General features: G+C 43.0%; 1 non-coding gene across 1 annotated transcript; it reads right to left on the bottom strand.

Moving 5' to 3' along the window:
* Window positions 1–13,738: 13,738 nt before the first annotated feature.
* Window positions 13,739–13,813, bottom strand: Trnat-ugu. The gene has a single exon. It is a non-coding gene; the product is annotated as a tRNA-Thr (tRNA).
* Window positions 13,814–15,343: the final 1,530 nt, after the last annotated feature.

Below are 15,343 nucleotides of genomic sequence, written 5' to 3'. Positions count from 1 at the left end.
ACATCCAACGAAGAGCATCAATTTTCATCATGGGATCGTTTGGTGGGCGTGGGAGCGTTACAGAGATGCTCACCACACTCCGGTGGCAGACATTACAAGAGATGCGTTGTTGAATTCACGGGACCATATGTACCAAAAATATTCGGACTACATACTACTTTCTCCCAGACACATCTCGCGAAATTAGCACAACGAGGAAGTCTGAGAAATTACATGTCACAGAGTAATGGAACTGGTCAGTGCACCTTTTTCTTCGTCATGTATTGGAGAATCCGACACATATCAGTCCACGACGCGATCCAGTTGTATCAAAAGTGTAACTCTGCATTTTCTGTGACTTTGATGGCATACAATTATTTTACATTTTCCTTTCATAGACGTAAATAACACATGAAATTAACATAAAACTTATTTTCGTGAAACAGAACTACTTTTCATACTTCCAATTTTATTCGAAATTATAATCACATTTGAAATTATTAATACCATTTTATTATTTATGCTAAGTAACGATTTTACAGTATTTGTAAACGAACTCACTGTCTATTAACGTTCTTTCGTGTAAAATCGATTTTGTATAAAGTCGACATACTGTGACATCATTCAATATCTTTTTTCTTCTTAATGTGTTTTACCAGTTGCTGGAGAAAAAGTCGGTTGTGAGCAGTTGTTATATGAAGTCCTATGTTGCCAATGGAGGAAATACGAGTATTTTTCTAACAACGAAGAATCTAGAGAATAAATTCGTCGTGTCCGCGGATTGCAAACAAGTGTTAATATTTTGCCACTACGAAGCTCTAATGTACTTGTCCAGTTTGGTATGACCTGTCCTTACCACTTACCATGCACGGATATCTCTGACAAGTTTAAAGTGCCTGTGAACCTAGGGTCTGCCAGGTAAGGAGATTCCGGACATAGTGACGTTTAGACATCAGAATAACAGCTGTCACACGTGACCTAAAATATGTCAGTGAGGAAAAAGTAACCTGTAACAAACGAATTATTACCTGTAATAAATATTTTTACTATAATAATCACAATACACAGTGGGTTCAGGCTGCATATTTGGCGCTGAATCCCGTAAAATAAACACAGGAAAATCTTAATGAACCAAACTTAGAGCAAGATATACTCATGAAAATTTACCAAAACAATCCTTACACTCGCGTAATAAACACATGAAAATTTGCCAAAACAATTCTTACACTTGTGTAATATCAAGATAAAAATAAATACTAATACAACTTCAAGCTCACTAGACACAAGAAAATTTACCCCCAAAATATTACACTGACAACGTTATAAAATCACAAAGTCGACTGTACACTGACTTCTCTACTATAGCAGGACAATATCGTATATCTGCCGAATGGCTTCCTCGAATTTCAGTCCCAAGAACTCTCCGCAAACGTGGCTGACATGGACACGAGGGAATGAGAAAAACTATGCAACTCAGCACCAATCTAAAACAGATCTGAAGTGATCGCACTCACACTTAGCGCCTGAGCAACTCGGTATTTACCTTGTGCAGACTGCGGTGATAAGGACAGCCGTGGTCGGCTGTGGCGTGTGTCGGTGGTGGATGCGTCGGTGCCTTGTGAACCTGCTGACCTCACAGTTATGCTCTGGCCTTGACTTGATACACAATCGTAAACTATCCTAAGTTTTCCTGAGGCGAAAACCTATGTTTTTCCCCAGCTAAATCAGCTGGCTGTGTCCACTCGCTAAGGCTGAGCGATGTGTACACTGTTGCTCTCAAATGTTCCGCGCAACTTAACTAGCACAGCTGGTAGCTCATAATCTCCAATCCAGAGAGATTACTAGATATCAGACCCTCGTGAACACACACAGGTGTTGACAACAAAATGTCTCTCCTGGAGCCACGGCAGAGTGGGATGAGCCCCGTCCAGCACACGGACTTCTAGGAACAGTGTGTCCCCTAAATACTAACTCATAACTGACTATATTGTTGCAGACTTCCCCCGTCGTAGCGTGGATTCGCCTCCTGCCACAACTAGTGTCGGCCAGTAAGTGCTTTTGCCACAAATTTCGTCGTTTCTTTGCTCAGTGGGGTTTCACCAACGATCTGGGGTGTACGCTAGTTTCACCCAGTTCAATGAGCGCTCGCTCCTCTTTCGTTTAATAATAAGCTCCGCCCAAAAAGGAGCTGTTCACGTGAACATCATGCGTCGTCCTCGCCAGTATCACGTGACTTTAGAATGTTTACGAAAATACCAGTGTTTCACAATGTTGTCATTCTGCATCTCAAAAGTGGCCTCCCGCTGTGTTCCAGAGTGTTTTCTTAAGTTAATAGGATTCCGCAGAGCTAGTATGGGTCTCACGACCTGTACATGCGAGTGTCACGTGAATTTTGCTTATGTCAAACTGATGACGCACTTGCTACGTTATTACGTTTCCGAGTAAATGGAAGGGCTGTGTTCCCCTTTGAGACCAATCAAATGGATCCCCTGCTGCGTTAAAATGTTTACTTTACCACAGGTGTGAGTCAGAAGACTCATCCAACAGTGACTCACTGTTGTGGAGTTGTCTCTGCCAAAAATACCAGGTGCGCTCCACGTGTCGCACACCTTATTGATCTCCTGTTGGGAGAGTTCATTGGCTTTTGGCTTTCCTAAGTTGAGTTCCATGTTGCTGTGTCCATGTCTGGTGATAGGCCTCGCTTGCACTTCAGGCCTCTGCTACAGAAAAGCTACTTGTCTACCAACATGCAAATTAGATACATTTCTTTAGTACCGAGTTCACGTGAGCCACGCAAATTACTCTCCATTATATGCAAATAAGCAAAGTATGGCTTGTGGGGTATCAAATTCATCAATGGCTTGATGAGTACAATCGATTTATTGACATAAAAGTTATGTTAGGTGGTAAAATTGTCCTGCCACTTTTCAAAACAAAGAACGTATTCAACTTTTTCGGAACCCAAACGCAATTTGAATCTGTTCCAGGAAATGGAACTATTATTCAGAAGAAAATACAATGAAATACGTCATCAAAGTGAAGCAAAAGAGAATTTTGTTAATTTTTCAAGTAATTTATATGTGAAAACTAATATTTCGGCACCTGTTCTCAAGTGCTATTCAAAACTGGAGCCAGTATACCAGAACCATCCCATTTGGTTAATTCTTTCATAATTGAAAATTAAGATTTGTAAATATGTGTAGTATGTTAGAATATAGGTCATTCTGCCCAGGTGCCATTCGTGAATGGAGCAGGGGAGAGGTGGGTGGTTAATCTCGTGATACCAGAACTACTCTCCACCGCACACTGTAGTGTGGCTTGCAAAGTTCAGGTGTAAATGTTGATGCAGATGAATAGCTTCCGTACACAACTGGTACATACGTCTTAATAAAGGTGTCCAGCCTCGCTTTGTGTGTCAAAACAGGATCAAAACCATTACAACTCCTTCTAGTAACGTTATATGCCCTGTAGTAATCTCAATTCAATGCAAAAAAATTCAGAAATTCAAGAAGTCGACTGCAAAAAGTACGTCATTAACAGCCACATACAGCGCCTCCAACTGGTTGCTTGCAATAATCTCCACAAAGACAAATCACAATAACAGATAACAGAGTCACAATAGCTCGAGAGTCACACCAAAATTAAAACACCTCAAATCCCCACAGAAAGGAATGCAATATGTTTACAATAAATAAGCATCGTGAATACCGTGTCATAGTCAACTCCTTTTTCGGATAGCTAATGGCTCCACGATCTAATTGAAAGCCTTCACCAAGAACATGCCCATCTACAGGAAAAAATCGGAAAAATGCTGATGAAAACTTTACGCCCGCCGAGTGAAATACGCTTGCGAATTTTTCTAAGCTTGCAGTAATAGCAGAATGACTCTATCTATCAATAACTGCCAATGCCAGAAAACAGTAACACGAGCCAACGGAATGTATGCTCCAGAGGGCTCACCACCCCGCCTCCTATATCCAGGGACCTGTCAACTTCCGCATTTCGGGAGATTTAGTCCCTGTTGGTTACTGAACCTCTCCATTCTGCCAGGACTGAAGTGTAGAAGGATTAGTTTTTAACTAATTAAACACACCTTTTGCGTTGTCATCGATCAGCTTCACCGGCTCCGTGCCCATAATGGCGTTATTCCCATACACGCCGAGGGAGAAGCAACAGTAGAAGTGTTCGGGAATCACAGGAAAATACATCAGTGACAGCGAAGATTTGAATGAGGCCTGAAGTCTTGCTCAAATAAGAATATTCAGCTGTAACTATATATTCTTTTGAGCGCTACATAGAGTTATTTGAAATTATCCGACCATTTCCATATTGAATGTTTTGTTTGAACAGTACTTACCTCATCAGGTTTGTTGTTGTTGGTTGTTTTTTGGGGAAGCAGACCGGACAGCGAGGTCATCGGTCTCATCGGATTAGGGAAGGATGGGGAAGGAAGTCGGCCGTGCCCTTTCAGAGGAACCATCCCGGCATTTACCTGGAGTGATTTAGGGAAATCACGGAAAACCTAAATCAGGATGGCCGGACGCGGGATTGAACCGTCGTCCTCCCGAATGCGAGTCCAGTGTCTAACCACTGCGCCACCTCGCTCGGTTATCAGGTTTCTCCCTGTTGTTGTTGTGGTCTTCAGTCCAGAGAATGGTTGGATACAGCTTTCCGAGCTGCTCTATCCTCTGCAAGCCTCTTCATCCCCGAATAAATAGTGCAACCTACGTCCTTCTGGATCTGCTCACTGTATTCTTCTCTTGGTCTCCCTCTTCGATTTCTACCGCCCAAGCTTCCCTCCAGTACTAAATTGATGATCCCTTGATGCCTCAAAATGTTTCATATGAACCGATCCCTTCTTTAGTCAGGTTGTACCGCAAATTTCTCTTCTCCTCAATTCTATTCAGTACCTCCTCATCGGTTACGTGATCTACCCATATAATCTTCAGCATTCTTCTGTAGCACTACATTTCAAAAGCTTCCTGTCTCTTCTTGCCTAAACCGTTTATGTTCCATCTTTCACTCCCATACAAATGCTTTCAGAAAAGACTTCCTAACATTTAAAACTGTATTCGAAGTTAACAAATTTCTCTTCTTCATAAACACTTTTCTTGCCATTGTCAGTCTACATTTTATATCCTCTCTACTTCAGCCATAATCAGTTATTTTGTTGCCCAAATAAGAAAAACCATCTACGACTTTCGGCGTCTCGTTCCCTGATCTAATTCCAGCCTGATATGATTTAATTTGACTACAGTCCATTATCCTTGTTATGATTTTGTAGGTGTCCATCTTGTATCTTCAAGATATTGTCCATTCCGTTCGACTGCTCTTCCAACATCTTTACTGCCTCTGACAGAATTACAGTCTCACAGGCAAACTTCAAAGTTTTTATTTCTCCTCCATGAACTTTCATTCCTACTTCAGATTTTTCTCTACTTTCTTCTACTGCTTGCTCAACGTGCAGACTGAATAACATCGGAAATAGCCTACAATCGTGTATCACTTCCTTCTCAAGCATCCCTTCCCTTTAACGCTCCTCGACACATATAACTGCCGTCTAATTTCTTTCGTTACCTGAATTATGCCACTGCTACCTTCAGAAATCCAGAGTATTCCAGTCAACATTGTCAAAAGCTTTCTCTAAGTCTACAAATGCTATAAACATATGTTTGCCTTTCCTTAATCCATCTTCTAAGATAAGTCATAGGGTCGGTATTGCCTCACGTGTTTCTACATTTCTCCGGAACCCAAACTGATATCTCCCAGTTTTTCCATTCTTCTCTAAGTATTTCGTGTTAGAATTTTGCAACTGTGACTTATTAATCTGACAGTTCGGTAATATTCATATCTGTTAGAACCTGCTCTCTTTGGAATTGGAATTAATATACTCTTCCTGAAGTCTGAGAGTACTTCGCCTACTTCATACATCTTGCGCACCAGATGGAAGAGTTTTGTCACGGCTGGCTCTCCCAAGGCTATCAGTACTTCTGATGAAATAATGTCTACTCCTGGGACCTTGCTTCGACTTAGTTTTTCCACCGCTCTATCAAATTCTTTTCACAGTATCATATCTCCCATCTCATTTTCATCTACGCCCTCTTCCGATCCTGTCTTATCGCTTTTAAATTCATCTCCTTGTATAGAGCCACTATATACTTATTCAGCCTTTCAGCTTTCTCTTCTTTGCTTAGTACTGGTTTTCTTTCTGATCACTCGATATTGATGCAGCTGCTTCTCTTTTGTCCAAAGGTTTCTTTAATTTTCCTGCAGTCGGTATCTATCTTTTCCTTCGTGATATATGTTTCTAAATCCTTACATTTGTCCTCTAATCATTTCTGCTCAGCCATTTTGCCATCAGTTTCATTTTTTAGATGTTTGCATTCCCTTTTGCCTGCTTCATTCGTTACATTTTTATATTTTCTCCTTTCATCAATTAAATTCAATATCCTCTATGCAAGGATTTCTGTTAGGGCTTGTCATTTTACCTATCTGATCGTGTAACACTGAACCATAATAGAATAAATAGTCCTGTCACGGGTAAAGCCAAGTATAACACTATTATACGGGGAATTGTGAATATAGTAAACACGTCGTAAACGTGCCTATTTTACACAACTGTTGTATAATGTTACCCCTTTTACAGAATTTGGCCGTGATGTATGACTAATGGATTTGGAAATCAGGCTATTAATTCCTTTTACGAAGATTTTACCAGCTGTTTGAAAGAAACGCGGTAAAAATGGAATAATGCTGAATCTATGACTTTTTTTGTACCACTTTCATTAAGTGGTTTATCAAAAGGATTTACGGTCGCCAGCCTATCTAGGCAAAGAAATGGTTAAGTTTCAGAAAAGCAGAAGTAGTAAATTTGGCTTGCTTTCTTGCTGTTCCCTAACATAGTTTCACAAATAAATATAACTTTACAGGATATGGTTCCGAGAAAGCTGCGGGAATCTTTCAGCTACTACACTCACATACATGTATACTTTTGATCTAAGAAGGCCACGAATTTTTAATCTTCACTATGTGCTAAAAAAATTTGTCGAGGGTGACTTCTATATTTGCGTTCTGTATACCTAACAAACTAAATACTTAAATATTCTAATTGCATAATACACAAATTTAAATTTATTAAGACACTTTGTTTATACCTTTCTCTTAACAAACGATCAGTCAAAAGCCAAACAAGGGTGTGGTCAGTCCATTTCTCATTCAGTATTTTTATGCAACCCTGCTTCACTGTTGCTCAGCCACATAATCCATTTTCTTTTTATTACTCTTTATGCTTTACTGAATTTCATTTACAACTGATATAAATCTATCTTTACTTTACTCAAAACTTAAAGTTGCAAAATCTCAGTATTTATGCGTGACAAGTTCGTCTTTTTAGCAAAACGTATTTGCTCACTTTCACTTTCTTATTACCACAAAGGGAGTTGTTGTTGTGGTCTTCAGTCCAGAGACTGGTTTGACGCAGCTCTCCATGCTACTCTATCCTGTGCAAGCTTCTTCATCTCCCAGTACCTACTGCAACCTACATCCTTCTGAATCTGCTTAGTGTATTCATCTCTTTGTCTCCCTCTACTATTTTACCCTCCACTCTGCCCTTCAATACTAAATTGGTGATCCCTTGATGCTTCAGAACATGTCCTACCAACGGATTCCTTCTTCTAGTCAAGTTGTGCCACAAATTCCTCTTCTCCCCAATTCTACTCTGTACCTCCTCATTAGTTACGTGATCTACCCATCTAATCTTCAGTATTCTTCTGTAGCACCACATTTCGAAAGCTTCTATTCTCTTCTTGTCCAAACTATTTATCGTCCATGTTTCATTTCCATACATGGCTACACTCCATACAAATACTTTCAGAAAAGACTTCGTGACACTTAAATCTATACTCCATGTTAACAAACTTCTCTTCTTCAGAAACGCTTTCCTTGCCATTGCCAGTCTACATCTTTATCCTCTCTACTTCGACCATCATCAGTTATTTTTCTCCCCAAATAGCAAAACTCATCTACTACTTTAAGTGTCTCATTTCCTAATCTAATTCCCTCAGCATCATCTGATTTAATTCGACTATATTCCATTATCCTCGTTTTGCTTTTGTTGATGTTCATCATATATCCTCCTTTCAAGACACTATTCATTCCGTTCAATTGCTCTTCCACGTCCTTTGCTGTCTCTGACAGAACTACAATGTCATCGGCGAAGCTCAAAGTTTTTATTTCTTCTACATGGATTTTAATTCCTACTCCGAAGTTTTCTTTTGTTCCCTTTACTGCTTGCTCATTATACAGATTGAATAACATCGGGGATAGGCTTCAACCTTGTAAGAATATTGAAATCGTTAAATTTGTCTGAAAACATGTACTTCAGTACTTAAGCAAAATTTCGCTTCAGCGCTTCTACTGCGTAAATCATATAGGCTAGTACTTTTACCTGGACTTTAAAAGTTAGTCCACATCATTATTTTCAGACATTTACTCAAAGATGAAAATTAGTGCATGTAGATACTGAATACAGCACGTCAAATGTTTTTGTAACAGATTTACTCGATGTAATCAAACACTAGGAAACGACCCTACATAGGTGAATGATTTGGAATAAAAGAACAGAGTGAACCATATTTTATGTTTAGCACAACAATTATTTAAAAAATGTTAATTTTGAATTAACGGTTCACGCGTCTACAATTCTAGTTATACCGTTCGTAACCTGTTGGCTGTAGTCGTTGGACATGGTGGATAGTAATGGGGGCTACACTACCCATGGTACAGTGTACAAATTTCTTGAAGTATGGACTAATTACTCCTTCTTGGGGTCGTTTTAACGAAAGTAACACAACTCAACAACTTGTACCAAAGCCGTAATAATTCTACTAGGGGCCTTGGTCTTTAATTCCTTTCCCCTATTCCAAATTCGCCTACTATTCAAAATCAAATGGCTCTGAGCACTATGCGACTCAACTGCTGAGGTCATCAGTCGCCTAGAACTTAGAACTAATTAAACCTAACTAACCTATGGACATCACACACATCCATGCCCGAGGCAGGATTCGAACCTGCGACCGTAGCGGTCGCTCGGCTCCAGACTGTAGCGCCCAGAACCGCACGGTCACTCCGGCCGGCCTCGCCTACTATTTTTCCTTCTCTTCCTTTTCCTACTTTCGAATTCCTGTCCCCATCTCAATTAAATTTCGTCCCCCTTAACTATCTGAATACTTTCTTTTATCTTTTATCTCAAGGCCGTTCAGTCTCTTCATCAGCAGAGCTACTACTGTGATGAGTGTGGGCTTCGTGTCCATCTTGGCTACGAAAATACGTTCACTATGCTGTTCATGGTAACTTACCAGCATTCCTATTTTCTTATTCATTATTAAACTTACTCCTGCATTACCCCTATTCGATTTTGTATTTTTAACCCTATATTCACCTGACTGGGAGTCCTGTTTCTCCTACCACAGACCTACACTATTTCACTCTATATCTAACTTCAATCTATCCATCTTCCTTTTCAAATTTTCTAACCTTCCTGCTGGATTAAAGGATCTAACACTCCACGCTCAAATCCGTAGAACGCCAGTTTTGTTTCTCCTGTTGACGACGGTCTCCTGAATAATCCCCGCCTAGAGATCCTAATGGGGGACTATTTTATCTTCAGAATATTGTATTCAAGAGGACGCCATCATTAGTTAACCATACAGTAGAGCTGCATGTCCTCGGGAAAAACGACGGCTGTAGTTTCCCCTTGTTTTCAGCCGTTCGCAGTACCAGCACAGCAAGGCCGTTCTGGTTTATGTTACAAGGCCAGATCAGACAGTCATCCACACTATTGGCCCTGCAACTACCAAAATAGCTGCTGCCCCTCTTCAGGAACCACACGTTTGTCTGACCTCTCAACAGGTACCCCTCTGTGGCTGCACGTATGGTACAGTTACCTGTATCAGGTTTGTGCCTGGCTGCACGGCTACCTGTATCAGGTTTGTTCCTACGGTTCAAATTTTTCGTAACTGATCTTTTATGAATCATACCCAGGTTTGCAAACATATACTGAAAATAAGCGCTACCTTTGATTCACAGTGACGAAATAGATTTTGTGGGGGATGGTGTTCATGAACGAACCCTGGAAAGCCTGACATGACAGCTCCAGTTGTCAGGAGTCTTCACCATTGGTGTCGTGTTGAACTACATTACAATAATAAACTCTGGGCTGAACTGAAGCATGGATCGCTTTTTCTTTAGTTTCAGGTAGAAATATTTTTCAGAATTTTTGGATTACATGTGAACAAGCGAGCTTTCCTACAAGCCGTGACTGACTGTTCTTCCCAATTTAGAGGCTCGTCCAAGTTTATGCAGAGATATTTTAGTGTGTTTGAGTAGGGTAACTGGATAACGTCAAGGCGTACTGGAAGAACTTTCACGAAAATATCCGCTGACCAAATTTCGGTGTGATATGAGAAGGACCTGTAACTTATTGGGGCTTAGTTTAAGACCTGGGTTTCGAGCCCATCGTGCTATCCAACAACGGTTGCATCCAAAGGCCGTTATTCATGCCTGATACGGCAGCAGCAATGTTCTTAGGACTGGCGGGTATCTGCAGCTGAATGCTTGTAATTATACTTGTCAGTCGAATGGTCTGATATCCTAGTCGGCGTATATCCTTGCGTGCCAAAGTTATCTAATTATAATACGCGAGTAGCGATTATGTTCGTGGGAGATCGATTTGCACACGAGGTCACGGAAGTAATTTATATCGAGTTTTGTGGAGTAAAACTTAACATAGTGATCTGCGTTATTTAGTAACTATGAAAAAGAGCCGATTGATTTCAGTTACTTGCAAAACAGTGAAAACTAAACAGAATGACATGAACTACACTTATGCTCGTAAATTCAGGACGATTGGAGAATGTGGTGCCACACAACTTGGCACTACACAAAACTGGCGCCAATAGCATAGGCACATAGGGAACACACACGACACAGATTTGTAAGTCCACAGTATTGGTGATAAGTTGAGAAAACCGTCCCGAAACACATGAGCTACAGAACGCCACTGTTTTCTGCGCATATACCCCCACATCAATATGGGATATAATCACCATGCACACGCACACAGGCCGCACAACCGGGTTGGCATACTCTGGATCAGGTGGTCGAGCAGCTGCTGGGGTATCGCATCCCATTCTTGCACCAGTGCCTGTCGGAGCTCCTCAAGTGTCTAGGGATTTGAAGACGTGCAGCGATACGTCGACCGAGAGCATCCCAGACGTGCTCGATGGGGTTTAGGTCTGGAGAACAGGCAGGACACTCTATTCGAGTGATATCTTCTGTTTCAAGGTACTCCTCCACGATGGCAGCTCGATGGGGCCGTGCGCTATCATCCATCAGGAGGAAGGTGGGACCAACTGCACCCCTGAAAAGGCGGACTGGTGCAAAATGACGTCCCGATACATCTGACCTATTACAGTTCCTCTGTCAAAGACATGCAGGGGTGTACGTGCACCAATCTTAATCCCACCCCACACCATCAAACAACGACCTCCATATAGGTCCCTTTAAAGGACATTAAAGGGTTGGCTTCTGGTTCCTTGTTCATGCCAGATGAAAACCCGTCGAGAATCACTGTTCAGACTATACCTGGACTCGTCCGTGGACATAACCTGGGACTACTGTTCCAATGACCGTGTACTGTGTTCTTGACACCAGGCTTTACGGGCTCTCCTGTGACCAGGGGTCAGTGGAACGCACCTTGCAGGTCTCTGGGCGAATAAACCGTGTCTGTTCAGTCGTCTGTGGACTGTGTGTCTGGAGACAACTGTTCCAGTGGCTGCGGTAAGGCCCCGAGCAAGGCTACCTGCAGTATTCCGTGGTCGTCTGCGGGCGCTGATGGTGAGATATCCGTCTTCTTGTGGTGTTGTACACTGTGGACGTCCCGTACTGTAGCGCCTGGACACGTTTACTGTCTGCTGTAATCGTTGCCATAATCTTGAGATCACAATTTGTGGCACACGGAGGGCCCGTGCTACGACCTGCTGTGTTTCACCAGCCTCCAGTCGCCCTAGTGTTCTACTCCTCATAACGTCATCAAGATGTGTTTTTTGAGCCATTTTCAACACACAGTCACCATTAGCACGTCTGAAAATGTCTGCACACTTACTCGCTGCACCGTACTCTGAAATGCACCAACACGCCTCTGCGTATGTGGACTGCTGCCAGCGCCACCGTGCGACGACCGCAGGTCAAATGCACCGCATGGTCATACCCCGAGGTGATTTAAACCCGCAAACCGCCCATCAGAGCGTTGTTTCAACACGCATCAGCATTATCCTTAATTTATGAGCATGAATGTAATTCCATTAACCAATTGCGACGTACTCTATGCGTGAAAGTATTCAAATTGGGAAGGACATATAACTAGCCTAACTCTCAACAATTTGATGTAGCAAAGTACTGCAAAAGTGTTGGTTGCACAATAGTTTTGGACTGATAGCAGCAGTTCCACGACTTCGGGAAACCGTTAGCATAATCTGTAGCATGCCGTCGAGTACATAAATGCGACCACCTGTCAAAAGCATGGATAACCACCTTTTGTAGCGAGGACGTGCAGGAAGAGAGTGAATGATGTTCCAGAAAGCACCGACGGGGCTGCGGAACCATGGTGACTTCAGTGCCGTGGCAAGCTGCCTAGTTTTCCCGGTTGAGGAACCACGGTGCGAAGAGTCCGATCGAGGTGGCCTCACTGATTGGGTTTAAATGCGGAGAGTCTGGTGGCCAGGGAAGTACAGTTAACTCAGCTTGGTGCTCTTCGAACTATGGACGTTCACTGCAAGCTGTGTGACATGTTTGATACGTTGCATTATCCTGCTGGTAGATGCCACAGTTCCGAGGGAAAAACAAACAGCATGTAGAGGTGGAAATGGTCCCCAAGGATAGATGCATATTTGTATTGATCGACTGTGCGTTCCAGAACGACGACATCACCCAAGGAATGCCACGAAAACATTCGCCAGACAACAACACTCCCTCCTTTGGTCTGGACCGTTCCGACGATTATTGCAGGGCCACACGTGCCAACAGCCATCTGTCCGAGTGAGCGTGGAACGTGATTCATCTCAAAAGGCCACCTGTCACCATTCAGTGGACGTCGGGCTGCGGTGCTGGCGTGCAAATACCAGCCTTTGTCTGCAATGAGCAGCAATTAGCATGATTGCATCGACAAGGCACCTGATGCGGAGGCCCATATGCAAGAACGACTGTGCGGTTGATGAGGAGACAATGTTTGTAGCCCCTTGGTTTATGCGGGCGGTCAGTTGCTCAACAATTGTACATCTTTTCACCTGTACACATCTTCCCAGCCGTCGTTTACCCTTGTTATTTTTGGCCAGTGGTGCACCACAGTTGCCTCAGAGCCTGTTCTGGATAGCATAGTTTCGTCATGAACGGTGACCTTAACCACGGTGGCACGTGAACAGTTTACTGATTTAGCGGTTTCAGAAATGCTTCCACTTTTGGTCGAAAGCCAATGATCACGCCAAGGGACGTCAGATAAATCGCTCCATTTTCGCATTACGACCATGACTTCACTGTTTCCCAGCCCCCCCCCCCCCCCCCCCCCCCGCCCCCCCGCCTCCGACGCGATTTACGTACATACATCGGTGACCATGCAGCACTCTAGAATGAAATGATAATTAAATCAAGACCCTACGCAGTCGACAGGCGTTGATATATATCAACGGGGACAATTGAAAATGTTTGCCCCGACCGGGACTCGAACCCGGGATCTCCTGCTTACATGGCAGACGCTCTATCCATCTGAGTCACCGAGGGCACAGGGATTTATCTCTTACACGCTCCCCGTGAGGCCCACATTCCCAACTTAATGTCCACACACTACATTCGTAGTGCCCCTGCCCATTACACTCAATACTCGCGGCAGTCCCATAATAAGTAGAGGACAATTGCAGCTCATTATATGTGTAATTAAGATTTTAAGCAAGTATCCAACAACTCCACAACGTTAATTCAGATTTCACTTTAGCAATCCATTACTATCGGATTAGATGTGACATTAATTTCAAAGCACAAGCTTTATTTCGAAAAACAATATAAGAAGTAACTTAACAATTTCTTCGAAATTAATATACATAGTTGACGACGTTTTTGACAACTATGTAAGAAACTCATATCGTGAGTTTATGAATGAGACTCTTCAGCACATTTATATGTCCAAGACCCAAGTAGTGAATGTGTTGGTAGGAAGTTTATGCAGGAGCCATTTGTAACACCGTGTTACGGCCGGCTAACGCATATATTTTCGCTCGCAGACGGAAATTGGATTAATTATTTTAACTACAGTAGTGTACACATCGACTCGTTCAAATGTGCTTCAGGTTGGATCCCTGAAAGTGTTATTACTTATACGAGTGCGTTACCGTGTCGTATCGTTATAGTTTTTGCTCCGCCTAACAGCGTTTGTATATCTACTATTTCGGCGTTGGTGTCTTGGTAGTTTTTACCGCAGGATAGCTGGGAAGCTTTTGGTGTGCGCAGTCCTCTCGTGCCGGGCCCCTGGGTCGGCCCCTGGATTGGATGGAATTTTAAATGAACATATTTGCCACCTTCCCCGCACACCACTCATCTTGTTCACCAAGATTTTAAACTGTTGTCTCACATCTGGCCTTTTCCCCCCTCAGTGGAAACAAGCCAAGCTGATTGCGATCCCCAAGAGGTTCAAAGACCCTACAGTCCCCACCAACAACAGGCCCATCAGCCTCCTAAACACTATGGCGAAGGTCCTTGAATCTGTGATCCTTCACCGACTTTCCCAACCTCTTGCAGCAGCTGGGACGATCCGTCCTGAACAGTTTGGATTCACTTCGCACCTCTCTGCTGAACTTCAGGTCCTACGGATCACTGAACACATCAGCAAAGGCTTCAACACTGCCAAGTCGACAGCTGCCGTTTTTCTGGACTTGCAAAACGCCTACGATAAGATCTGGCAAGACAACCTCGTACACAAGATGCTGACACAGACCCCTATACCGGATATTTATGTCAAGATCGTGGATGACTTCCTCCGTGGTAGGACTTTCCTAGTGGCTCAACGGGGAATGCGTTCTGGCATTCGCCAGTTGTCGGCAGGCACTCCGCAAGGATCGGTGCTATCTCCCATGCTATTTAATATCTATGTCAATGATATGCCGGTCATCCCCGAGTGCCACCTTGCACAATACGCTGACGACACAGCGCTATACACCACTGGCCGCATTACTGACGCCGTCGTCGCCCGCCTCCAGCGACAGGTGGACGCCACTATCACCTGGTGCCGGACAAACAAAATAGCTCTCAATGCCGCCAA

This window comes from Schistocerca piceifrons, chromosome 2 (genome assembly GCF_021461385.2).
Source record: "Schistocerca piceifrons isolate TAMUIC-IGC-003096 chromosome 2, iqSchPice1.1, whole genome shotgun sequence".
Classification (NCBI taxonomy): Eukaryota; Metazoa; Arthropoda; class Insecta; order Orthoptera; family Acrididae; genus Schistocerca; species Schistocerca piceifrons.
Note: the sequence above shows the minus strand (reverse complement) of the source record. Positions and strands in the feature narration are given on the sequence as shown.